The 21,217-nt window shown below is 41.7% G+C and overlaps 36 non-coding genes and 1 pseudogene across 36 annotated transcripts; all 37 read left to right on the top strand.

Moving 5' to 3' along the window:
- Positions 1-154: 154 nt before the first annotated feature.
- LOC150027028 (5S ribosomal RNA) lies at positions 155-273 on the top strand. The gene has a single exon (XR_016522663.1). It is a non-coding gene; the product is annotated as a 5S ribosomal RNA (ribosomal RNA).
- Positions 274-731: 458 nt separating this feature from the next.
- Positions 732-850, top strand: LOC150027027 (5S ribosomal RNA). Its single transcript, XR_016522662.1, has one exon. It is a non-coding gene; the product is annotated as a 5S ribosomal RNA (ribosomal RNA).
- A 458-nt stretch (positions 851-1,308) lies between these two features.
- LOC150027026 (5S ribosomal RNA) lies at positions 1,309-1,427 on the top strand. The gene has a single exon (XR_016522661.1). It is a non-coding gene; the product is annotated as a 5S ribosomal RNA (ribosomal RNA).
- Positions 1,428-1,885: 458 nt separating this feature from the next.
- LOC150027025 (5S ribosomal RNA) lies at positions 1,886-2,004 on the top strand. The gene has a single exon (XR_016522660.1). It is a non-coding gene; the product is annotated as a 5S ribosomal RNA (ribosomal RNA).
- A 458-nt stretch (positions 2,005-2,462) lies between these two features.
- On the top strand, positions 2,463-2,581 carry LOC150027024 (5S ribosomal RNA). The gene has a single exon (XR_016522620.1). It is a non-coding gene; the product is annotated as a 5S ribosomal RNA (ribosomal RNA).
- Positions 2,582-3,039: 458 nt separating this feature from the next.
- Positions 3,040-3,158, top strand: LOC150027023 (5S ribosomal RNA). The gene has a single exon (XR_016522040.1). It is a non-coding gene; the product is annotated as a 5S ribosomal RNA (ribosomal RNA).
- A 458-nt stretch (positions 3,159-3,616) lies between these two features.
- On the top strand, positions 3,617-3,735 carry LOC150027022 (5S ribosomal RNA). Its single transcript, XR_016522766.1, has one exon. It is a non-coding gene; the product is annotated as a 5S ribosomal RNA (ribosomal RNA).
- Positions 3,736-4,193: 458 nt separating this feature from the next.
- LOC150027021 (5S ribosomal RNA) lies at positions 4,194-4,312 on the top strand. The gene has a single exon (XR_016522619.1). It is a non-coding gene; the product is annotated as a 5S ribosomal RNA (ribosomal RNA).
- A 458-nt stretch (positions 4,313-4,770) lies between these two features.
- LOC150027020 (5S ribosomal RNA) lies at positions 4,771-4,889 on the top strand (annotated as a pseudogene).
- Positions 4,890-5,252: 363 nt separating this feature from the next.
- LOC150027019 (5S ribosomal RNA) lies at positions 5,253-5,371 on the top strand. Its single transcript, XR_016521921.1, has one exon. It is a non-coding gene; the product is annotated as a 5S ribosomal RNA (ribosomal RNA).
- Positions 5,372-5,829: 458 nt separating this feature from the next.
- On the top strand, positions 5,830-5,948 carry LOC150027018 (5S ribosomal RNA). Its single transcript, XR_016522576.1, has one exon. It is a non-coding gene; the product is annotated as a 5S ribosomal RNA (ribosomal RNA).
- Positions 5,949-6,406: 458 nt separating this feature from the next.
- LOC150027017 (5S ribosomal RNA) lies at positions 6,407-6,525 on the top strand. Its single transcript, XR_016522659.1, has one exon. It is a non-coding gene; the product is annotated as a 5S ribosomal RNA (ribosomal RNA).
- Positions 6,526-6,983: 458 nt separating this feature from the next.
- Positions 6,984-7,102, top strand: LOC150027016 (5S ribosomal RNA). The gene has a single exon (XR_016522657.1). It is a non-coding gene; the product is annotated as a 5S ribosomal RNA (ribosomal RNA).
- A 458-nt stretch (positions 7,103-7,560) lies between these two features.
- Positions 7,561-7,679, top strand: LOC150027015 (5S ribosomal RNA). Its single transcript, XR_016522218.1, has one exon. It is a non-coding gene; the product is annotated as a 5S ribosomal RNA (ribosomal RNA).
- Positions 7,680-8,137: 458 nt separating this feature from the next.
- LOC150027014 (5S ribosomal RNA) lies at positions 8,138-8,256 on the top strand. Its single transcript, XR_016522624.1, has one exon. It is a non-coding gene; the product is annotated as a 5S ribosomal RNA (ribosomal RNA).
- A 458-nt stretch (positions 8,257-8,714) lies between these two features.
- On the top strand, positions 8,715-8,833 carry LOC150027013 (5S ribosomal RNA). The gene has a single exon (XR_016522116.1). It is a non-coding gene; the product is annotated as a 5S ribosomal RNA (ribosomal RNA).
- Positions 8,834-9,291: 458 nt separating this feature from the next.
- LOC150027012 (5S ribosomal RNA) lies at positions 9,292-9,410 on the top strand. Its single transcript, XR_016522575.1, has one exon. It is a non-coding gene; the product is annotated as a 5S ribosomal RNA (ribosomal RNA).
- Positions 9,411-9,868: 458 nt separating this feature from the next.
- On the top strand, positions 9,869-9,987 carry LOC150027011 (5S ribosomal RNA). The gene has a single exon (XR_016522192.1). It is a non-coding gene; the product is annotated as a 5S ribosomal RNA (ribosomal RNA).
- A 458-nt stretch (positions 9,988-10,445) lies between these two features.
- Positions 10,446-10,564, top strand: LOC150027010 (5S ribosomal RNA). Its single transcript, XR_016522656.1, has one exon. It is a non-coding gene; the product is annotated as a 5S ribosomal RNA (ribosomal RNA).
- Positions 10,565-11,022: 458 nt separating this feature from the next.
- Positions 11,023-11,141, top strand: LOC150027009 (5S ribosomal RNA). The gene has a single exon (XR_016522655.1). It is a non-coding gene; the product is annotated as a 5S ribosomal RNA (ribosomal RNA).
- A 458-nt stretch (positions 11,142-11,599) lies between these two features.
- LOC150027008 (5S ribosomal RNA) lies at positions 11,600-11,718 on the top strand. Its single transcript, XR_016522217.1, has one exon. It is a non-coding gene; the product is annotated as a 5S ribosomal RNA (ribosomal RNA).
- Positions 11,719-12,176: 458 nt separating this feature from the next.
- Positions 12,177-12,295, top strand: LOC150027007 (5S ribosomal RNA). Its single transcript, XR_016522623.1, has one exon. It is a non-coding gene; the product is annotated as a 5S ribosomal RNA (ribosomal RNA).
- Positions 12,296-12,753: 458 nt separating this feature from the next.
- Positions 12,754-12,872, top strand: LOC150027006 (5S ribosomal RNA). Its single transcript, XR_016522083.1, has one exon. It is a non-coding gene; the product is annotated as a 5S ribosomal RNA (ribosomal RNA).
- A 458-nt stretch (positions 12,873-13,330) lies between these two features.
- LOC150027005 (5S ribosomal RNA) lies at positions 13,331-13,449 on the top strand. Its single transcript, XR_016522068.1, has one exon. It is a non-coding gene; the product is annotated as a 5S ribosomal RNA (ribosomal RNA).
- A 458-nt stretch (positions 13,450-13,907) lies between these two features.
- On the top strand, positions 13,908-14,026 carry LOC150027004 (5S ribosomal RNA). Its single transcript, XR_016522654.1, has one exon. It is a non-coding gene; the product is annotated as a 5S ribosomal RNA (ribosomal RNA).
- Positions 14,027-14,484: 458 nt separating this feature from the next.
- On the top strand, positions 14,485-14,603 carry LOC150027003 (5S ribosomal RNA). Its single transcript, XR_016521958.1, has one exon. It is a non-coding gene; the product is annotated as a 5S ribosomal RNA (ribosomal RNA).
- Positions 14,604-15,061: 458 nt separating this feature from the next.
- Positions 15,062-15,180, top strand: LOC150027002 (5S ribosomal RNA). The gene has a single exon (XR_016522815.1). It is a non-coding gene; the product is annotated as a 5S ribosomal RNA (ribosomal RNA).
- A 458-nt stretch (positions 15,181-15,638) lies between these two features.
- LOC150027001 (5S ribosomal RNA) lies at positions 15,639-15,757 on the top strand. Its single transcript, XR_016522581.1, has one exon. It is a non-coding gene; the product is annotated as a 5S ribosomal RNA (ribosomal RNA).
- Positions 15,758-16,215: 458 nt separating this feature from the next.
- On the top strand, positions 16,216-16,334 carry LOC150027000 (5S ribosomal RNA). The gene has a single exon (XR_016522088.1). It is a non-coding gene; the product is annotated as a 5S ribosomal RNA (ribosomal RNA).
- Positions 16,335-16,792: 458 nt separating this feature from the next.
- On the top strand, positions 16,793-16,911 carry LOC150026999 (5S ribosomal RNA). The gene has a single exon (XR_016521984.1). It is a non-coding gene; the product is annotated as a 5S ribosomal RNA (ribosomal RNA).
- A 458-nt stretch (positions 16,912-17,369) lies between these two features.
- Positions 17,370-17,488, top strand: LOC150026998 (5S ribosomal RNA). The gene has a single exon (XR_016521962.1). It is a non-coding gene; the product is annotated as a 5S ribosomal RNA (ribosomal RNA).
- Positions 17,489-17,946: 458 nt separating this feature from the next.
- LOC150026997 (5S ribosomal RNA) lies at positions 17,947-18,065 on the top strand. Its single transcript, XR_016522089.1, has one exon. It is a non-coding gene; the product is annotated as a 5S ribosomal RNA (ribosomal RNA).
- Positions 18,066-18,522: 457 nt separating this feature from the next.
- Positions 18,523-18,641, top strand: LOC150026996 (5S ribosomal RNA). The gene has a single exon (XR_016522047.1). It is a non-coding gene; the product is annotated as a 5S ribosomal RNA (ribosomal RNA).
- A 458-nt stretch (positions 18,642-19,099) lies between these two features.
- LOC150026995 (5S ribosomal RNA) lies at positions 19,100-19,218 on the top strand. Its single transcript, XR_016521919.1, has one exon. It is a non-coding gene; the product is annotated as a 5S ribosomal RNA (ribosomal RNA).
- Positions 19,219-19,676: 458 nt separating this feature from the next.
- On the top strand, positions 19,677-19,794 carry LOC150026994 (5S ribosomal RNA). Its single transcript, XR_016522252.1, has one exon. It is a non-coding gene; the product is annotated as a 5S ribosomal RNA (ribosomal RNA).
- A 458-nt stretch (positions 19,795-20,252) lies between these two features.
- On the top strand, positions 20,253-20,371 carry LOC150026993 (5S ribosomal RNA). The gene has a single exon (XR_016522115.1). It is a non-coding gene; the product is annotated as a 5S ribosomal RNA (ribosomal RNA).
- Positions 20,372-20,829: 458 nt separating this feature from the next.
- Positions 20,830-20,948, top strand: LOC150026992 (5S ribosomal RNA). The gene has a single exon (XR_016522046.1). It is a non-coding gene; the product is annotated as a 5S ribosomal RNA (ribosomal RNA).
- The last annotated feature ends 269 nt before the right edge of the window (positions 20,949-21,217 follow it).

Genomic DNA, 21,217 nt, shown 5'->3' with positions numbered 1-21,217 from the left:
AAATTCAATTTCTACCTATTTTTAATGCATTTTACAAAAATCGTCTTACCTTGTTCGTCCATCTTGTATATCTCAAGACCCATTTTGTGTTTAACCATTTGAAACTGAAGCCCACTTGCAAACCCATATAGGCATTGATCGCGCTGCACTTGACAGGTGCGATCATACCAGCACTAATGCACCGGATCCCATCAGAACTCCGCAGTCAAGCGTGCTTGGGCGAGAGTAGTACTAGGATGGGTGACCTCCTGGGAAGTCCTCGTGTTGCACTTCTTTTTTGTGTTCTGTTCTTCCTCCTGGCCTATACAATCAAACCATGATGAGTTCACCTTTTTCGTGACTGCGAGTTGTGGGGGTCCTTGTCCTTCGGGAATTGGCAACTAGATTCGTTACCACGTTTCGAACAACTTTCATTTTTAACGCGTCTCCATCCGACTTCTCTATCAAAAGTTATGACCGTTTGAAGTTTAGTCACGATAATTTTTGGCAACTCCAAATCTATCACTATTCTGTTCAATCTGAGGACTCCTCCATCAAATATACACTAAAACAAGATCCCACAAAAAAAATTAGACAAAAATTCAATTTCTACCTATTTTTAATGCATTTTACAAAAATCGTCTTACCTTGTTCGTCCATCTTGTATATCTCAAGACCCATTTTGTGTTTAACCATTTGAAACTGAAGCCCACTTGCAAACCCATATAGGCATTGATCGCGCTGCACTTGACAGGTGCGATCATACCAGCACTAATGCACCGGATCCCATCAGAACTCCGCAGTCAAGCGTGCTTGGGCGAGAGTAGTACTAGGATGGGTGACCTCCTGGGAAGTCCTCGTGTTGCACTTCTTTTTTGTGTTCTGTTCTTCCTCCTGGCCTATACAATCAAACCATGATGAGTTCACCTTTTTCGTGACTGCGAGTTGTGGGGGCCAATCCCCTACGGGAATTGGCAACTAGATTCGTTACCACGTTTCGAACAACTTTCATTTTTAACGCGTCTCCATCCGACTTCTCTATCAAAAGTTATGACCGTTTGAAGTTTAGTCACGATAATTTTTGGCAACTCCAAATCTATCACTATTCTGTTCAATCTGAGGACTCCTCCATCAAATATACACTAAAACAAGATCCCACAAAAAAAATTAGACAAAAATTCAATTTCTACCTATTTTTAATGCATTTTACAAAAATCGTCTTACCTTGTTCGTCCATCTTGTATATCTCAAGACCCATTTTGTGTTTAACCATTTGAAACTGAAGCCCACTTGCAAACCCATATAGGCATTGATCGCGCTGCACTTGACAGGTGCGATCATACCAGCACTAATGCACCGGATCCCATCAGAACTCCGCAGTCAAGCGTGCTTGGGCGAGAGTAGTACTAGGATGGGTGACCTCCTGGGAAGTCCTCGTGTTGCACTTCTTTTTTGTGTTCTGTTCTTCCTCCTGGCCTATACAATCAAACCATGATGAGTTCACCTTTTTCGTGACTGCGAGTTGTGGGGGTCCTTGTCCTTCGGGAATTGGCAACTAGATTCGTTACCACGTTTCGAACAACTTTCATTTTTAACGCGTCTCCATCCGACTTCTCTATCAAAAGTTATGACCGTTTGAAGTTTAGTCACGATAATTTTTGGCAACTCCAAATCTATCACTATTCTGTTCAATCTGAGGACTCCTCCATCAAATATACACTAAAACAAGATCCCACAAAAAAAATTAGACAAAAATTCAATTTCTACCTATTTTTAATGCATTTTACAAAAATCGTCTTACCTTGTTCGTCCATCTTGTATATCTCAAGACCCATTTTGTGTTTAACCATTTGAAACTGAAGCCCACTTGCAAACCCATATAGGCATTGATCGCGCTGCACTTGACAGGTGCGATCATACCAGCACTAATGCACCGGATCCCATCAGAACTCCGCAGTCAAGCGTGCTTGGGCGAGAGTAGTACTAGGATGGGTGACCTCCTGGGAAGTCCTCGTGTTGCACTTCTTTTTTGTGTTCTGTTCTTCCTCCTGGCCTATACAATCAAACCATGATGAGTTCACCTTTTTCGTGACTGCGAGTTGTGGGGGTCCTTGTCCTTCGGGAATTGGCAACTAGATTCGTTACCACGTTTCGAACAACTTTCATTTTTAACGCGTCTCCATCCGACTTCTCTATCAAAAGTTATGACCGTTTGAAGTTTAGTCACGATAATTTTTGGCAACTCCAAATCTATCACTATTCTGTTCAATCTGAGGACTCCTCCATCAAATATACACTAAAACAAGATCCCACAAAAAAAATTAGACAAAAATTCAATTTCTACCTATTTTTAATGCATTTTACAAAAATCGTCTTACCTTGTTCGTCCATCTTGTATATCTCAAGACCCATTTTGTGTTTAACCATTTGAAACTGAAGCCCACTTGCAAACCCATATAGGCATTGATCGCGCTGCACTTGACAGGTGCGATCATACCAGCACTAATGCACCGGATCCCATCAGAACTCCGCAGTGAAGCGTGCTTGGGCGAGAGTAGTACTAGGATGGGTGACCTCCTGGGAAGTCCTCGTGTTGCACTTCTTTTTTGTGTTCTGTTCTTCCTCCTGGCCTATACAATCAAACCATGATGAGTTCACCTTTTTCGTGACTGCGAGTTGTGGGGGTCCTTGTCCTTCGGGAATTGGCAACTAGATTCGTTACCACGTTTCGAACAACTTTCATTTTTAACGCGTCTCCATCCGACTTCTCTATCAAAAGTTATGACCGTTTGAAGTTTAGTCACGATAATTTTTGGCAACTCCAAATCTATCACTATTCTCTTCAATCTGAGGACTCCTCCATCAAATATACACTAAAACAAGATCCCACAAAAAAAATTAGACAAAAATTCAATTTCTACCTATTTTTAATGCATTTTACAAAAATCGTCTTACCTTGTTCGTCCATCTTGTATATCTCAAGACCCATTTTGTGTTTAACCATTTGAAACTGAAGCCCACTTGCAAACCCATATAGGCATTGATCGCGCTGCACTTGACAGGTGCGATCATACCAGCACTAATGCACCGGATCCCATCAGAACTTCGCAGTGAAGCGTGCTTGGGCGAGAGTAGTACTAGGATGGGTGACCTCCTGGGAAGTCCTCGTGTTGCACTTCTTTTTTGTGTTCTGTTCTTCCTCCTGGCCTATACAATCAAACCATGATGAGTTCACCTTTTTCGTGACTGCGAGTTGTGGGGGTCCTTGTCCTTCGGGAATTGGCAACTAGATTCGTTACCACGTTTCGAACAACTTTCATTTTTAACGCGTCTCCATCCGACTTCTCTATCAAAAGTTATGATCGTTTGAAGTTTAGTCACGATAATTTTTGGCAACTCCAAATCTATCACTATTCTCTTCAATCTGAGGACTCCTCCATCAAATATACACTAAAACAAGATCCCACAAAAAAAATTAGACAAAAATTCAATTTCTACCTATTTTTAATGCATTTTACAAAAATCGTCTTACCTTGTTCGTCCATCTTGTATATCTCAAGACCCATTTTGTGTTTAACCATTTGAAACTGAAGCCCACTTGCAAACCCATATAGGCATTGATCGCGCTGCACTTGACAGGTGCGATCATACCAGCACTAATGCACCGGATCCCATCAGAACTCCGCAGTCAAGCGTGCCTGGGCGAGAGTAGTACTAGGATGGGTGACCTCCTGGGAAGTCCTCGTGTTGCACTTCTTTTTTGTGTTCTGTTCTTCCTCCTGGCCTATACAATCAAACCATGATGAGTTCACCTTTTTCGTGACTGCGAGTTGTGGGGGTCCTTGTCCTTCGGGAATTGGCAACTAGATTCGTTACCACGTTTCGAACAACTTTCATTTTTAACGCGTCTCCATCCGACTTCTCTATCAAAAGTTATGACCGTTTGAAGTTTAGTCACGATAATTTTTGGCAACTCCAAATCTATCACTATTCTGTTCAATCTGAGGACTCCTCCATCAAATATACACTAAAACAAGATCCCACAAAAAAAATTAGACAAAAATTCAATTTCTACCTATTTTTAATGCATTTTACAAAAATCGTCTTACCTTGTTCGTCCATCTTGTATATCTCAAGACCCATTTTGTGTTTAACCATTTGAAACTGAAGCCCACTTGCAAACCCATATAGGCATTGATCGCGCTGCACTTGACAGGTGCGATCATACCAGCACTAATGCACCGGATCCCATCAGAACTCCGCAGTGAAGCGTGCTTGGGCGAGAGTAGTACTAGGATGGGTGACCTCCTGGGAAGTCCTCGTGTTGCACTTCTTTTTTGTGTTCTGTTCTTCCTCCTGGCCTATACAATCAAACCATGATGAGTTCACCTTTTTCGTGACTGCGAGTTGTGGGGGTCCTTGTCCTTCGGGAATTGGCAACTAGATTCGTTACCACGTTTCGAACAACTTTCATTTTTAACGCGTCTCCATCCGACTTCTCTATCAAAAGTTATGATCGTTTGAAGTTTAGTCACGATAATTTTTGGCAACTCCAAATCTATCACTATTCTCTTCAATCTGAGGACTCCTCCATCAAATATACACTAAAACAAGATCCCACAAAAAAAATTAGACAAAAATTCAATTTCTACCTATTTTTAATGCATTTTACAAAAATCGTCTTACCTTGTTCGTCCATCTTGTATATCTCAAGACCCATTTTGTGTTTAACCATTTGAAACTGAAGCCCACTTGCAAACCCATATAGGCATTGATCGCGCTGCACTTGACAGGTGCGATCATACCAGCACTAATGCACCGGATCCCATCAGAACTCCGCAGTCAAGCGTGCTTGGGCGAGAGTAGTACTAGGATGGGTGACCTCCTGGGAAGTCGGGTCCTTGTCCTTCGGGAATTGGCAACTAGATTCGTTACCACGTTTCGAACAACTTTCATTTTTAACGCGTCTCCATCCGACTTCTCTATCAAAAGTTATGATCGTTTGAAGTTTAGTCACGATAATTTTTGGCAACTCCAAATCTATCACTATTCTCTTCAATCTGAGGACTCCTCCATCAAATATACACTAAAACAAGATCCCACAAAAAAAATTAGACAAAAATTCAATTTCTACCTATTTTTAATGCATTTTACAAAAATCGTCTTACCTTGTTCGTCCATCTTGTATATCTCAAGACCCATTTTGTGTTTAACCATTTGAAACTGAAGCCCACTTGCAAACCCATATAGGCATTGATCGCGCTGCACTTGACAGGTGCGATCATACCAGCATTAATGCACCGGATCCCATCAGAACTCCGCAGTGAAGCGTGCTTGGGCGAGAGTAGTACTAGGATGGGTGACCTCCTGGGAAGTCCTCGTGTTGCACTTCTTTTTTGTGTTCTGTTCTTCCTCCTGGCCTATACAATCAAACCATGATGAGTTCACCTTTTTCGTGACTGCGAGTTGTGGGGGTCCTTGTCCTTCGGGAATTGGCACCTAGATTCGTTACCACGTTTCGAACAACTTTCATTTTTAACGCGTCTCCATCCGACTTCTCTATCAAAAGTTATGATCGTTTGAAGTTTAGTCACGATAATTTTTGGCAACTCCAAATCTATCACTATTCTCTTCAATCTGAGGACTCCTCCATCAAATATACACTAAAACAAGATCCCACAAAAAAAATTAGACAAAAATTCAATTTCTACCTATTTTTAATGCATTTTACAAAAATCGTCTTACCTTGTTCGTCCATCTTGTATATCTCAAGACCCATTTTGTGTTTAACCATTTGAAACTGAAGCCCACTTGCAAACCCATATAGGCATTGATCGCGCTGCACTTGACAGGTGCGATCATACCAGCACTAATGCACCGGATCCCATCAGAACTCCGCAGTCAAGCGTGCTTGGGCGAGAGTAGTACTAGGATGGGTGACCTCCTGGGAAGTTCTCGTGTTGCACTTCTTTTTTGTGTTCTGTTCTTCCTCCTGGCCTAAACAATCAAACCATGATGAGTTCACCTTTTTCGTGACAGCGAGTTGTGGGGGTCCTTGTCCTTCGGGAATTGGCAACTAGATTCGTTACCACGTTTCGAACAACTTTCATTTTTAACGCGACTCCATCCGACTTCTCTATCAAAAGTTATGACCGTTTGAAGTTTAGTCACGATAATTTTTGGCAACTCCAAATCTATCACTATTCTCTTCAATCTGAGGACTCCTCCATCAAATATACACTAAAACAAGATCCCACAAAAAAAATTAGACAAAAATTCAATTTCTACCTATTTTTAATGCATTTTACAAAAATCGTCTTACCTTGTTCGTCCATCTTGTATATCTCAAGACCCATTTTGTGTTTAACCATTTGAAACTGAAGCCCACTTGCAAACCCATATAGGCATTGATCGCGCTGCACTTGACAGGTGCGATCATACCAGCACTAATGCACCGGATCCCATCAGAACTCCGCAGTCAAGCGTGCTTGGGCGAGAGTAGTACTAGGATGGGTGACCTCCTGGGAAGTCCTCGTGTTGCACTTCTTTTTTGTGTTCTGTTCTTCCTCCTGGCCTATACAATCAAACCATGATGAGTTCACCTTTTTCGTGACTGCGAGTTGTGGGGGTCCTTGTCCTTCGGGAATTGGCAACTAGATTCGTTACCACGTTTCGAACAACTTTCATTTTTAACGCGTCTCCATCCGACTTCTCTATCAAAAGTTATGACCGTTTGAAGTTTAGTCACGATAATTTTTGGCAACTCCAAATCTATCACTATTCTCTTCAATCTGAGGACTCCTCCATCAAATATACACTAAAACAAGATCCCACAAAAAAAATTAGACAAAAATTCAATTTCTACCTATTTTTAATGCATTTTACAAAAATAGTCTTACCTTGTTCGTCCATCTTGTATATCTCAAGACCCATTTTGTGTTTAACCATTTGAAACTGAAGCCCACTTGCAAACCCATATAGGCATTGATCGCGCTGCACTTGACAGGTGCGATCATACCAGCACTAATGCACCGGATCCCATCAGAACTCCGCAGTCAAGCGTGCTTGGGCGAGAGTAGTACTAGGATGGGTGACCTCCTGGGAAGTCCTCGTGTTGCACTTCTTTTTTGTGTTCTGTTCTTCCTCCTGGCCTATACAATCAAACCATGATGAGTTCACCTTTTTCGTGACTGCGAGTTGTGGGGGTCCTTGTCCTTCGGGAATTGGCACCTAGATTCGTTACCACGTTTCGAACAACTTTCATTTTTAACGCGTCTCCATCCGACTTCTCTATCAAAAGTTATGATCGTTTGAAGTTTAGTCACGATAATTTTTGGCAACTCCAAATCTATCACTATTCTCTTCAATCTGAGGACTCCTCCATCAAATATACACTAAAACAAGATCCCACAAAAAAAATTAGACAAAAATTCAATTTCTACCTATTTTTAATGCATTTTACAAAAATCGTCTTACCTTGTTCGTCCATCTTGTATATCTCAAGACCCATTTTGTGTTTAACCATTTGAAACTGAAGCCCACTTGCAAACCCATATAGGCATTGATCGCGCTGCACTTGACAGGTGCGATCATACCAGCACTAATGCACCGGATCCCATCAGAACTCCGCAGGTAAGCGTGCTTGGGCGAGAGTAGTACTAGGATGGGTGACATCCTGGGAAGTCCTCGTGTTGCACTTCTTTTTTGTGTTCTGTTCTTCCTCCTGGCCTATACAATCAAACCATGATGAGTTCACCTTTTTCGTGACTGCGAGTTGTGGGAGTCCTTGTCCTTCGGGAATTGGCAACTAGATTCGTTACCACGTTTCGAACAACTTTCATTTTTAACGCGTCTCCATCCGACTTCTCTATCAAAAGTTATGACCGTTTGAAGTTTAGTCACGATAATTTTTGGCAACTCCAAATCTATCACTATTCTCTTCAATCTGAGGACTCCTCCATCAAATATACACTAAAACAAGATCCCACAAAAAAAATTAGACAAAAATTCAATTTCTACCTATTTTTAATGCATTTTACAAAAATCGTCTTACCTTGTTCGTCCATCTTGTATATCTCAAGACCCATTTTGTGTTTAACCATTTGAAACTGAAGCCCACTTGCAAACCCATATAGGCATTGATCGCGCTGCACTTGACAGGTGCGATCATACCAGCACTAATGCACCGGATCCCATCAGAACTCCGCAGTTAAGCGTGCTTGGGCGAGAGTAGTACTAGGATGGGTCACCTCCTGGGAAGTCCTCGTGTTGCACTTCTTTCTTGTGTTCTGTTCTTCCTCCTGGCCTATACAATCAAACCATGATGAGTTCACCTTTTTCGTGACTGCGAGTTGTGGGGGTCCTTGTCCTTCGGGAATTGGCAACTAGATTCGTTACCACGTTTCGAACAACTTTCATTTTTAACGCGTCTCCATCCGACTTCTCTATCAAAAGTTATGACCGTTTGAAGTTTAGTCACGATAATTTTTGGCAACTCCAAATCTATCACTATTCTCTTCAATCTGAGGACTCCTCCATCAAATATACACTAAAACAAGATCCCACAAAAAAAATTAGACAAAAATTCAATTTCTACCTATTTTTAATGCATTTTACAAAAATCGTCTTACCTTGTTCGTCCATCTTGTATATCTCAAGACCCATTTTGTGTTTAACCATTTGAAACTGAAGCCCACTTGCAAACCCATATAGGCATTGATCGCGCTGCACTTGACAGGTGCGATCATACCAGCATTAATGCACCGGATCCCATCAGAACTTCGCAGTGAAGCGTGCTTGGGCGAGAGTAGTACTAGGATGGGTGACCTCCTGGGAAGTCCTCGTGTTGCACTTCTTTTTTGTGTTCTGTTCTTCCTCCTGGCCTATACAATCAAACCATGATGAGTTCACCTTTTTCGTGACTGCGAGTTGTGGGGGTCCTTGTCCTTCGGGAATTGGCACCTAGATTCGTTACCACGTTTCGAACAACTTTCATTTTTAACGCGTCTCCATCCGACTTCTCTATCAAAAGTTATGATCGTTTGAAGTTTAGTCACGATAATTTTTGGCAACTCCAAATCTATCACTATTCTCTTCAATCTGAGGACTCCTCCATCAAATATACACTAAAACAAGATCCCACAAAAAAAATTAGACAAAAATTCAATTTCTACCTATTTTTAATGCATTTTACAAAAATCGTCTTACCTTGTTCGTCCATCTTGTATATCTCAAGACCCATTTTGTGTTTAACCATTTGAAACTGAAGCCCACTTGCAAACCCATATAGGCATTGATCGCGCTGCACTTGACAGGTGCGATCATACCAGCACTAATGCACCGGATCCCATCAGAACTCCGCAGTCAAGCGTGCTTGGGCGAGAGTAGTACTAGGATGGGTGACCTCCTGGGAAGTTCTCGTGTTGCACTTCTTTTTTGTGTTCTGTTCTTCCTCCTGGCCTAAACAATCAAACCATGATGAGTTCACCTTTTTCGTGACAGCGAGTTGTGGGGGTCCTTGTCCTTCGGGAATTGGCAACTAGATTCGTTACCACGTTTCGAACAACTTTCATTTTTAACGCGACTCCATCCGACTTCTCTATCAAAAGTTATGACCGTTTGAAGTTTAGTCACGATAATTTTTGGCAACTCCAAATCTATCACTATTCTCTTCAATCTGAGGACTCCTCCATCAAATATACACTAAAACAAGATCCCACAAAAAAAATTAGACAAAAATTCAATTTCTACCTATTTTTAATGCATTTTACAAAAATCGTCTTACCTTGTTCGTCCATCTTGTATATCTCAAGACCCATTTTGTGTTTAACCATTTGAAACTGAAGCCCACTTGCAAACCCATATAGGCATTGATCGCGCTGCACTTGACAGGTGCGATCATACCAGCACTAATGCACCGGATCCCATCAGAACTCCGCAGTCAAGCGTGCTTGGGCGAGAGTAGTACTAGGATGGGTGACATCCTGGGAAGTCCTCGTGTTGCACTTCTTTTTTGTGTTCTGTTCTTCCTCCTGGCCTATACAATCAAACCATGATGAGTTCACCTTTTTCGTGACTGCGAGTTGTGGGAGTCCTTGTCCTTCGGGAATTGGCAACTAGATTCGTTACCACGTTTCGAACAACTTTCATTTTTAACGCGACTCCATCCGACTTCTCTATCAAAAGTTATGACCGTTTGAAGTTTAGTCACGATAATTTTTGGCAACTCCAAATCTATCACTATTCTCTTCAATCTGAGGACTCCTCCATCAAATATACACTAAAACAAGATCCCACAAAAAAAATTAGACAAAAATTCAATTTCTACCTATTTTTAATGCATTTTACAAAAATCGTCTTACCTTGTTCGTCCATCTTGTATATCTCAAGACCCATTTTGTGTTTAACCATTTGAAACTGAAGCCCACTTGCAAACCCATATAGGCATTGATCGCGCTGCACTTGACAGGTGCGATCATACCAGCACTAATGCACCGGATCCCATCAGAACTCCGCAGTCAAGCGTGCTTGGGCGAGAGTAGTACTAGGATGGGTGACCTCCTGGGAAGTCCTCGTGTTGCACTTCTTTTTTGTGTTCTGTTCTTCCTCCTGGCCTATACAATCAAACCATGATGAGTTCACCTTTTTCGTGACTGCGAGTTGTGGGGGTCCTTGTCCTTCGGGAATTGGCAACTAGATTCGTTACCACGTTTCGAACAACTTTCATTTTTAACGCGTCTCCATCCGACTTCTCTATCAAAAGTTATGACCGTTTGAAGTTTAGTCACGATAATTTTTGGCAACTCCAAATCTATCACTATTCTCTTCAATCTGAGGACTCCTCCATCAAATATACACTAAAACAAGATCCCACAAAAAAAATTAGACAAAAATTCAATTTCTACCTATTTTTAATGCATTTTACAAAAATAGTCTTACCTTGTTCGTCCATCTTGTATATCTCAAGACCCATTTTGTGTTTAACCATTTGAAACTGAAGCCCACTTGCAAACCCATATAGGCATTGATCGCGCTGCACTTGACAGGTGCGATCATACCAGCACTAATGCACCGGATCCCATCAGAACTCCGCAGTCAAGCGTGCTTGGGCGAGAGTAGTACTAGGATGGGTGACCTCCTGGGAAGTCCTCGTGTTGCACTTCTTTTTTGTGTTCTGTTCTTCCTCCTGGCCTATACAATCAAACCATGATGAGTTCACCTTTTTCGTGACTGCGAGTTGTGGGGGTCCTTGTCCTTCGGGAATTGGCACCTAGATTCGTTACCACGTTTCGAACAACTTTCATTTTTAACGCGTCTCCATCCGACTTCTCTATCAAAAGTTATGATCGTTTGAAGTTTAGTCACGATAATTTTTGGCAACTCCAAATCTATCACTATTCTCTTCAATCTGAGGACTCCTCCATCAAATATACACTAAAACAAGATCCCACAAAAAAAATTAGACAAAAATTCAATTTCTACCTATTTTTAATGCATTTTACAAAAATCGTCTTACCTTGTTCGTCCATCTTGTATATCTCAAGACCCATTTTGTGTTTAACCATTTGAAACTGAAGCCCACTTGCAAACCCATATAGGCATTGATCGCGCTGCACTTGACAGGTGCGATCATACCAGCACTAATGCACCGGATCCCATCAGAACTCCGCAGGTAAGCGTGCTTGGGCGAGAGTAGTACTAGGATGGGTGACATCCTGGGAAGTCCTCGTGTTGCACTTCTTTTTTGTGTTCTGTTCTTCCTCCTGGCCTATACAATCAAACCATGATGAGTTCACCTTTTTCGTGACTGCGAGTTGTGGGAGTCCTTGTCCTTCGGGAATTGGCAACTAGATTCGTTACCACGTTTCGAACAACTTTCATTTTTAACGCGTCTCCATCCGACTTCTCTATCAAAAGTTATGACCGTTTGAAGTTTAGTCACGATAATTTTTGGCAACTCCAAATCTATCACTATTCTCTTCAATCTGAGGACTCCTCCATCAAATATACACTAAAACAAGATCCCACAAAAAAAATTAGACAAAAATTCAATTTCTACCTATTTTTAATGCATTTTACAAAAATCGTCTTACCTTGTTCGTCCATCTTGTATATCTCAAGACCCATTTTGTGTTTAACCATTTGAAACTGAAGCCCACTTGCAAACCCATATAGGCATTGATCGCGCTGCACTTGACAGGTGCGATCATACCAGCACTAATGCACCGGATCCCATCAGAACTCCGCAGTTAAGCGTGCTTGGGCGAGAGTAGTACTAGGATGGGTCACCTCCTGGGAAGTCCTCGTGTTGCACTTCTTTCTTGTGTTCTGTTCTTCCTCCTGGCCTATACAATCAAACCATGATGAGTTCACCTTTTTCGTGACTGCGAGTTGTGGGGGTCCTTGTCCTTCGGGAATTGGCAACTAGATTCGTTACCACGTTTCGAACAACTTTCATTTTTAACGCGTCTCCATCCGACTTCTCTATCAAAAGTTATGACCGTTTGAAGTTTAGTCACGATAATTTTTGGCAACTCCAAATCTATCACTATTCTCTTCAATCTGAGGACTCCTCCATCAAATATACACTAAAACAAGATCCCACAAAAAAAATTAGACAAAAATTCAATTTCTACCTATTTTTAATGCATTTTACAAAAATCGTCTTACCTTGTTCGTCCATCTTGTATATCTCAAGACCCATTTTGTGTTTAACCATTTGAAACTGAAGCCCACTTGCAAACCCATATAGGCATTGATCGCGCTGCACTTGACAGGTGCGATCATACCAGCACTAATGCACCGGATCCCATCAGAACTCCGCAGATAAGCGTGCTTGGGCGAGAGTAGTACTAGGATGGGTGACCTCCTGGGAAGTCCTCGTGTTGTACTTCTTTTTTGTGTTCTGTTCTTCCTCCTGGCCTATACAATCAAACCATGATGAGTTCACCTTTTTCGTGACTGCGAGTTGTGGGGGTCCTTGTCCTTCGGGAATTGGCAACTAGATTCGTTACCACGTTTCGAACAACTTTCATTTTTAACGCGTCTCCATCCGACTTCTCTATCAAAAGTTATGACCGTTTGAAGTTTAGTCACGATAATTTTTGGCAACTCCAAATCTATCACTATTCTCTTCAATCTGAGGACTCCTCCATCAAATATACACTAAAACAAGATCCCACAAAAAAAATTAGACAAAAATTCAATTTCTACCTATTTTTAATGCATTTTACAAAAATCGTCTTACCTTGTTCGTCCATCTTGTATATCTCAAGACCCATTTTGTGTTTAAACATTTGAAACTGAAGCCCACTTGCAAACCCATATAGGCATTGATCGCGCTGCACTTGACAGGTGCAATCATACCAGCACTAATGCACCGGATCCCATCAGAACTCCGCAACTAAGCGTGCTTGGGCGAGAGTAGTACTAGGATGGGTGACCTCCTGGGAAGTCCTCGTGTTGCACTTCTTTTTTGTGTTCTGTTCTTCCTCCTGGCCTATACAATCAAACCATGATGAGTTCACCTTTTTCGTGACTGCGAGTTGTGGGGGTCCTTGTCCTTCGGGAATTGGCAACTAGATTCGTTACCACGTTTCGAACAACTTTCATTTTTAACGCGTCTCCATCCGACTTCTCTATCAAAAGTTATGACCGTTTGAAGTTTAGTCACGATAATTTTTGGCAACTCCAAATCTATCACTATTCTCTTCAATCTGAGGACTCCTCCATCAAATATACACTAAAACAAGATCCCACAAAAAAAATTAGACAAAAATTCAATTTCTACCTATTTTTAATGCATTTTACAAAAATCGTCTTACCTTGTTCGTCCATCTTGTATATCTCAAGACCCATTTTGTGTTTAACCATTTGAAACTGAAACCCACTTGCAAACCCATATAGGCATTGATCGCGCTGCACTTGACAGGTGCGATCATACCAGCACTAATGCACCGGATCCCATCAGAACTCCGCAGTCAAGCGTGCTTGGGCGAGAGTAGTACTAGGATGGGTGACCTCCTGGGAAGTCCTCGTGTTGCACTTCTTTTTTGTGTTCTGTTCTTCCTCCTGGCCTATACAATCAAACCATGATGAGTTCACCTTTTTCGTGACTGCGAGTTGTGGGGGTCCTTGTCCTTCGGGAATTGGCAACTAGATTCGTTACCACGTTTCGAACAACTTTCATTTTTAACGCGTCTCCATCCGACTTCTCTATCAAAAGTTATGACCGTTTGAAGTTTAGTCACGATAATTTTTGGCAACTCCAAATCTATCACTATTCTCTTCAATCTGAGGACTCCTCCATCAAATATACACTAAAACAAGATCCCACAAAAAAAATTAGACAAAAATTCAATTTCTACCTATTTTTAATGCATTTTACAAAAATCGTCTTACCTTGTTCGTCCATCTTGTATATCTCAAGACCCATTTTGTGTTTAACCATTTGAAACTGAAGCCCACTTGCAAACCCATATAGGCATTGATCGCGCTGCACTTGACAGGTGCGATCATACCAGCACTAATGCACCGGATCCCATCAGAACTCCGCAGCTAAGCGCGCTTGGGCGAGAGTAGTACTAGGATGGGTGACCTCCTGGGAAGTCCTCGTGTTGCACTTCTTTTTTGTGTTCTGTTCTTCCTCCTGGCCTATACAATCAAACCATGATGAGTTCACCTTTTTCGTGACTGCGAGTTGTGGGGGTCCTTGTCCTTCGGGAATTGGCAACTAGATTCGTTACCACGTTTCGAACAACTTTCATTTTTAACGCGTCTCCATCCGACTTCTCTATCAAAAGTTATGACCGTTTGAAGTTTAGTCACGATAATTTTTGGCAACTCCAAATCTATCACTATTCTGTTCAATCTGAGGACTCCTCCATCAAATATACACTAAAACAAGATCCCACAAAAAAAATTAGACAAAAATTCAATTTCTACCTATTTTTAATGCATTTTACAAAAATCGTCTTACCTTGTTCGTCCATCTTGTATATCTCAAGACCCATTTTGTGTTTAACCATTTGAAACTGAAGCCCACTTGCAAACCCATATAGGCATTGATCGCGCTGCACTTCACAGGTGCGATCATACCAGCACTAATGCACCGGATCCCATCAGAACTCCGCAGATAAGCGTGCTTGGGCGAGAGTAGTACTAGGATGGGTGACCTCCTGGGAAGTCCTCGTGTTGCACTTCTTTTTTGTGTTCTGTTCTTCCTCCTGGCCTATACAATCAAACCATGATGAGTTCACCTTTTTCGTGACTGCGAGTTGTGGGGGTCCTTGTCCTTCGGGAATTGGCAACTAGATTCGTTACCACGTTTTGAACAACTTTCATTTTTAACGCGTCTCCATCCGACTTCTCTATCAAAAGTTATGACCGTTTGAAGTTTAGTCACGATAATTTTTGGCAACTCCAAATCTATCACTATTCTGTTCAATCTGAGGACTCCTCCATCAAATATACACTAAAACAAGATCCCACAAAAAAAATTAGACAAAAATTCAATTTCTACCTATTTTTAATGCATTTTACAAAAATCGTCTTACCTTGTTCGTCCATCTTGTATATCTCAAGACCCATTTTGTGTTTAACCATTTGAAACTGAAGCCCACTTGCAAACCCATATAGGCATTGATCGCGCTGCACTTGACAGGTGCGATCATACCAGCACTAATGCACCGGATCCCATTAGAACTCCGCAGTTAAGCGTGCTTGGGCGAGAGTAGTACTAGGATGGGTGACCTCCTGGGAAGTCCTCGTGTTGCACTTCTTTTTTGTGTTCTGTTCTTCCTCCTGGCCTATACAATCAAACCATGATGAGTTCACCTTTTTCGTGACTGCGAGTTGTGGGGGTCCTTGTCCTTCGGGAATTGGCAACTAGATTCGTTACCACGTTTCGAACAACTTTCATTTTTAACGCGTCTCCATCCGACTTCTCTATCAAAAGTTATGACCGTTTGAAGTTTAGTCACGATAATTTTTGGCAACTCCAAATCTATCACTATTCTCTTCAATCTGAGGACTCCTCCATGAAATATACACTAAAACAAGATCCCACAAAAAAAATTAGACAAAAATTCAATTTCTACCTATTTTTAATGCATTTTACAAAAATCGTCTTACCTTGTTCGTCCATCTTGTATATCTCAAGACCCATTTTGTGTTTAACCATTTGAAACTGAAGCCCACTTGCAAACCCATATAGGCATTGATCGCGCTGCACTTGACAGGTGCGATCATACCAGCACTAATGCACCGGATCCCATCAGAACTCCGCAGTCAAGCGCGCTTGGGCGAGAGTAGTACTAGGATGGGTGACCTCTTGGGAAGTCCTCGTGTTGCACTTCTTTTTTGTGTTCTGTTCTTCCTCCTGGCCTATACAATCAAACCATGATGAGTTCACCTTTTTCGTGACTGCGAGTTGTGGGGGTCCTTGTCCTTCGGGAATTGGCAACTAGATTCGTTACCACGTTTCGAACAACTTTCATTTTTAACGCGTCTCCATCCGACTTCTCTATCAAAAGTTATGACCGTTTGAAGTTTAGTCACGATAATTTTTGGCAACTCCAAATCTATCACTATTCTGTTCAATCTGAGGACTCCTCCATCAAATATACACTAAAACAAGATCCCACAAAAAAAATTAGACAAAAATTCAATTTCTACCTATTTTTAATGCATTTTACAAAAATCGTCTTACCTTGTTCGTCCATCTTGTATATCTCAAGACCCATTTTGTGTTTAACCATTTGAAACTGAAGCCCACTTGCAAACCCATATAGGCATTGATCGCGCTGCACTTGACAGGTGCGATCATACCAGCACTAATGCACCGGATCCCATCAGAACTCCGCAGTCAAGTGTGCCTGGGCGAGAGTAGTACTAGGATGGGTGACCTCCTGGGAAGTCCTCGTGTTGCACTTCTTTTTTGTGTTCTGTTCTTCCTCCTGGCCTATACAATCAAACCATGATGAGTTCACCTTTTTCGTGACTGCGAGTTGTGGGGGTCCTTGTCCTTCGGGAATTGGCAACTAGATTCGTTACCACGTTTCGAACAACTTTCATTTTTAACGCGTCTCCATCCGACTTCTCTATCAAAAGTTATGACCGTTTGAAGTTTAGTCACGATAATTTTTGGCAACTCCAAATCTATCACTATTCTGTTCAATCTGAGGACTCCTCCATCAAATATACACTAAAACAAGATCCCACAAAAAAAATTAGACAAAAATTCAATTTCTACCTATTTTTAATGCATTTTACAAAAATCGTCTTACCTTGTTCGTCCATTTTGTATATCTCAAGACCCATTTTGTGTTTAACCATTTGAAACTGAAGCCCACTTGCAAACCCATATAGGCATTGATCGCGCTGCACTTGACAGGTGCGATCATACCAGCACTAATGCACCGGATCCCATCAGAACTCCGCAGTCAAGCGTGCCTGGGCGAGAATAGTACTAGGATGGGTGACCTCCTGGGAAGTCCTCGTGTTGCACTTCTTTTTTGTGTTCTGTTCTTCCTCCTGGCCTATACAATCAAACCATGATGAGTTCACCTTTTTCGTGACTGCGAGTTGTGGGGGTCCTTGTCCTTCGGGAATTGGCAACTAGATTCGTTACCACGTTTCGAACAACTTTCATTTTTAACGCGTCTCCATCCGACTTCTCTATCAAAAGTTATGACCGTTTGAAGTTTAGTCACGATAATTTTTGGCAACTCCAAATCTATCACTATTCTCTTCAATCTGAGGACTCCTCCATCAAATATACACTAAAACAAGATCCCACAAAAAAAATTAGACAAAAATTCAATTTCTACCTATTTTTAATGCATTTTACAAAAATCGTCTTACCTTGTTCGTCCATCTTGTATATCTCAAGACCCATTTTGTGTTTAACCATTTGAAACTGAAGCCCACTTGCAAACCCATATAGGCATTGATCGCGCTGCACTTGACAGGTGCGATCATACCAACACTAATGCACCGGATCCCATCAGAACTCCGCAGTCAAGCGTGCTTGGGCGAGAGTAGTACTAGGATGGGTGACCTCCTGGGAAGTCCTCGTGTTGCACTTCTTTTTTGTGTTCTGTTCTTCCTCCTGGCCTATACAATCAAACCATGATGAGTTCACCTTTTTCGTGACTGCGAGTTGTGGGGTCCTTGTCCTTCGGGAATTGGCAACTAGATTCGTTACCACGTTTCGCACAACTTTCATTTTTAACGCGTCTCCATCCGACTTCTCTATCAAAAGTTATGACCGTTTGAAGTTTAGTCACGATAATTTTTGGCAACTCCAAATCTATCACTATTCTCTTCAATCTGAGGACTCCTCCATCAAATATACACTAAAACAAGATCCCACAAAAAAAATTAGACAAAAATTCAATTTCTACCTATTTTTAATGCATTTTACAAAAATCGTCTTACCTTGTTCGTCCATCTTGTATATCTCAAGACCCATTTTGTGTTTAACCATTTGAAACTGAAGCCCACTTGCAAACCCATATAGGCATTGATCGCGCTGCACTTGACAGGTGCGATCATACCAGCACTAATGCACCGGATCCCATCAGAACTCCGCAGGCAAGCGTGCTTGGGCGAGAGTAGTACTAGGATGGGTGACCTCCTGGGAAGTCCTCGTGTTGCACTTCTTTTTTGTGTTCTGTTCTTCCTCCTGGCCTATACAATCAAACCATGATGAGTTCACCTTTTTCGTGACTGCGAGTTGTGGGGGTCCTTGTCCTTCGGGAATTGGCAACTAGATTCGTTACCACGTTTCGAACAACTTTCATTTTTAACGCGTCTCCATCCGACTTCTCTATCAAAAGTTATGACCGTTTGAAGTTTAGTCACGATAATTTTTGGCAACTCCAAATCTATCACTATTCTCTTCAATCTAAGGACTCCTCCATCAAATATACACTAAAACAAGATCCCACAAAAAAAATTAGACAAAAATTCAATTTCTACCTATTTTTAATGCATTTTACAAAAATCGTCTTACCTTGTTCGTCCATCTTGTATATCTCAAGACCCATTTTGTGTTTAACCATTTGAAACTGAAGCCCACTTGCAAACCCATATAGGCATTGATCGCGCTGCACTTGACAGGTGCGATCATACCAGCACTAATGCACCGGATCCCATCAGAACTCCGCAGTCAAGCGTGCCTGGGCGAGAGTAGTACCAGGATGGGTGACCTCCTGGGAAGTCCTCGTGTTGCACTTCTTTTTTGTGTTCTGTTCTTCCTCCTGGCCTATACAATCAAACCATGATGAGTTCACCTTTTTCGTGACTGCGAGTTGTGGGGGTCCTTGTCCTTCGGGAATTGGCAACTAGATTCGTTACCACGTTTCGAACAACTTTCATTTTTAACGCGTCTCCATCCGACTTCTCTATCAAAAGTTATGACCGTTTGAAGTTTAGTCACGATAATTTTTGGCAACTCCAAATCTATCACTATTCTCTTCAATCTGAGGACTCCTCCATCAAATATACACTAAAACAAGATCCCACAAAAAAAATTAGACAAAAATTCAATTTCTACCTATTTTTAATGCATTTTACAAAAATCGTCTTACCTTGTTCGTCCATCTTGTATATCTCAAGACCCATTTTGTGTTTAACCATTTGAAACTGAAGCCCACTTGCAAACCCATATAGGCATTGATCGCGCTGCACTTGACAGGTGCGATCATACAGCACTAATGCACCGGATCCCATCAGAACTCCGCAGTCAAGCGTGCCTGGGCGAGAGTAGTACTAGGATGGGTGACCTCCTGGGAAGTCCTCGTGTTGCACTTCTTTTTTGTGTTCTGTTCTTCCTCCTGGCCTATACAATCAAACCATGATGAGTTCACCTTTTTCGTGACTGCGAGTTGTGGGGGTCCTTGTCCTTCGGGAATTGGCAACTAGATTCGTTACCACGTTTCGAACAACTTTCATTTTTAACGCGTCTCCATCCGACTTCTCTATCAAAAGTTATGACCGTTTGAAGTTTAGTCACGATAATTTTTGGCAACTCCAAATCTATCACTATTCTCTTCAATCTGAGGACTCCTCCATCAAATATACACTAAAACAAGATCCCACAAAAAAAATTAGACAAAAATTCAATTTCTACCTATTTTTAATGCATTTTACAAAAATCGTCTTACCTTGTTCGTCCATCTTGTATATCTCAAGACCCATTTTGTGTTTAACCATTTGAAACTGAAGCCCACTTGCAAACCCATATAGGCATTGATCGCGCTGCACTTGACAGGTGCGATCATACCAACACTAATGCACCGGATCCCATCAGAACTCCGCAGTCAAGCGTGCCTGGGCGAGAGTAGTACTAGGATGGGTGACCTCCTGGGAAGTCCTCGTGTTGCACTTCTTTTTTGTGTTCTGTTCTTCCTCCTGGCCTATACAATCAAACCATGATGAGTTCACCTTTTTCGTGACTGCGAGTTGTGGGGGTCCTTGTCCTTCGGGAATTGGCAACTAGATTCGTTACCACGTTTCGCACAACTTTCATTTTTAACGCGTCTCCATCCGACTTCTCTATCAAAAGTTATGACCGTTTGAAGTTTAGTCACGATAATTTTTGGCAACTCCAAATCTATCACTATTCTCTTCAATCTGAGGACTCCTCCATCAAATATACACTAAAACAAGATCCCACAAAAAAAATTAGACAAAAATTCAATTTCTACCTATTTTTAATGCATTTTACAAAAATCGTCTTACCTTGTTCGTCCATCTTGTATATCTCAAGACCCATTTTGTGTTTAACCATTTGAAACTGAAGCCCACTTGCAAACCCATATAGGCATTGATCGCGCTGCACTTGACAGGTGCGATCATACCAGCACTAATGCACCGGATCCCATCAGAACTCCGCAGGCAAGCGTGCTTGGGCGAGAGTAGTACTAGGATGGGTGACCTCCTGGGAAGTCCTCGTGTTGCACTTCTTTTTTGTGTTCTGTTCTTCCTCCTGGCCTATACAATCAAACCATGATGAGTTCACCTTTTTCGTGACTGCGAGTTGTGGGGGTCCTTGTCCTTCGGGAATTGGCAACTAGATTCGTTACCACGTTTCGAACAACTTTCATTTTTAACGCGTCTCCATCCGACTTCTCTATCAAAAGTTATGACCGTTTGAAGTTTAGTCACGATAATTTTTGGCAACTCCAAATCTATCACTATTCTCTTCAATCTGAGGACTCCTCCATCAAATATA

The sequence above is a fragment of the Phaseolus vulgaris genome, chromosome 6 (assembly GCF_051622355.1).
Source record: "Phaseolus vulgaris cultivar YP4 chromosome 6, ASM5162235v1, whole genome shotgun sequence".
In the NCBI taxonomy this organism is placed as follows: Eukaryota; Viridiplantae; Streptophyta; class Magnoliopsida; order Fabales; family Fabaceae; genus Phaseolus; species Phaseolus vulgaris.
This window is presented reverse-complemented; position numbering and strand designations above follow the sequence as displayed.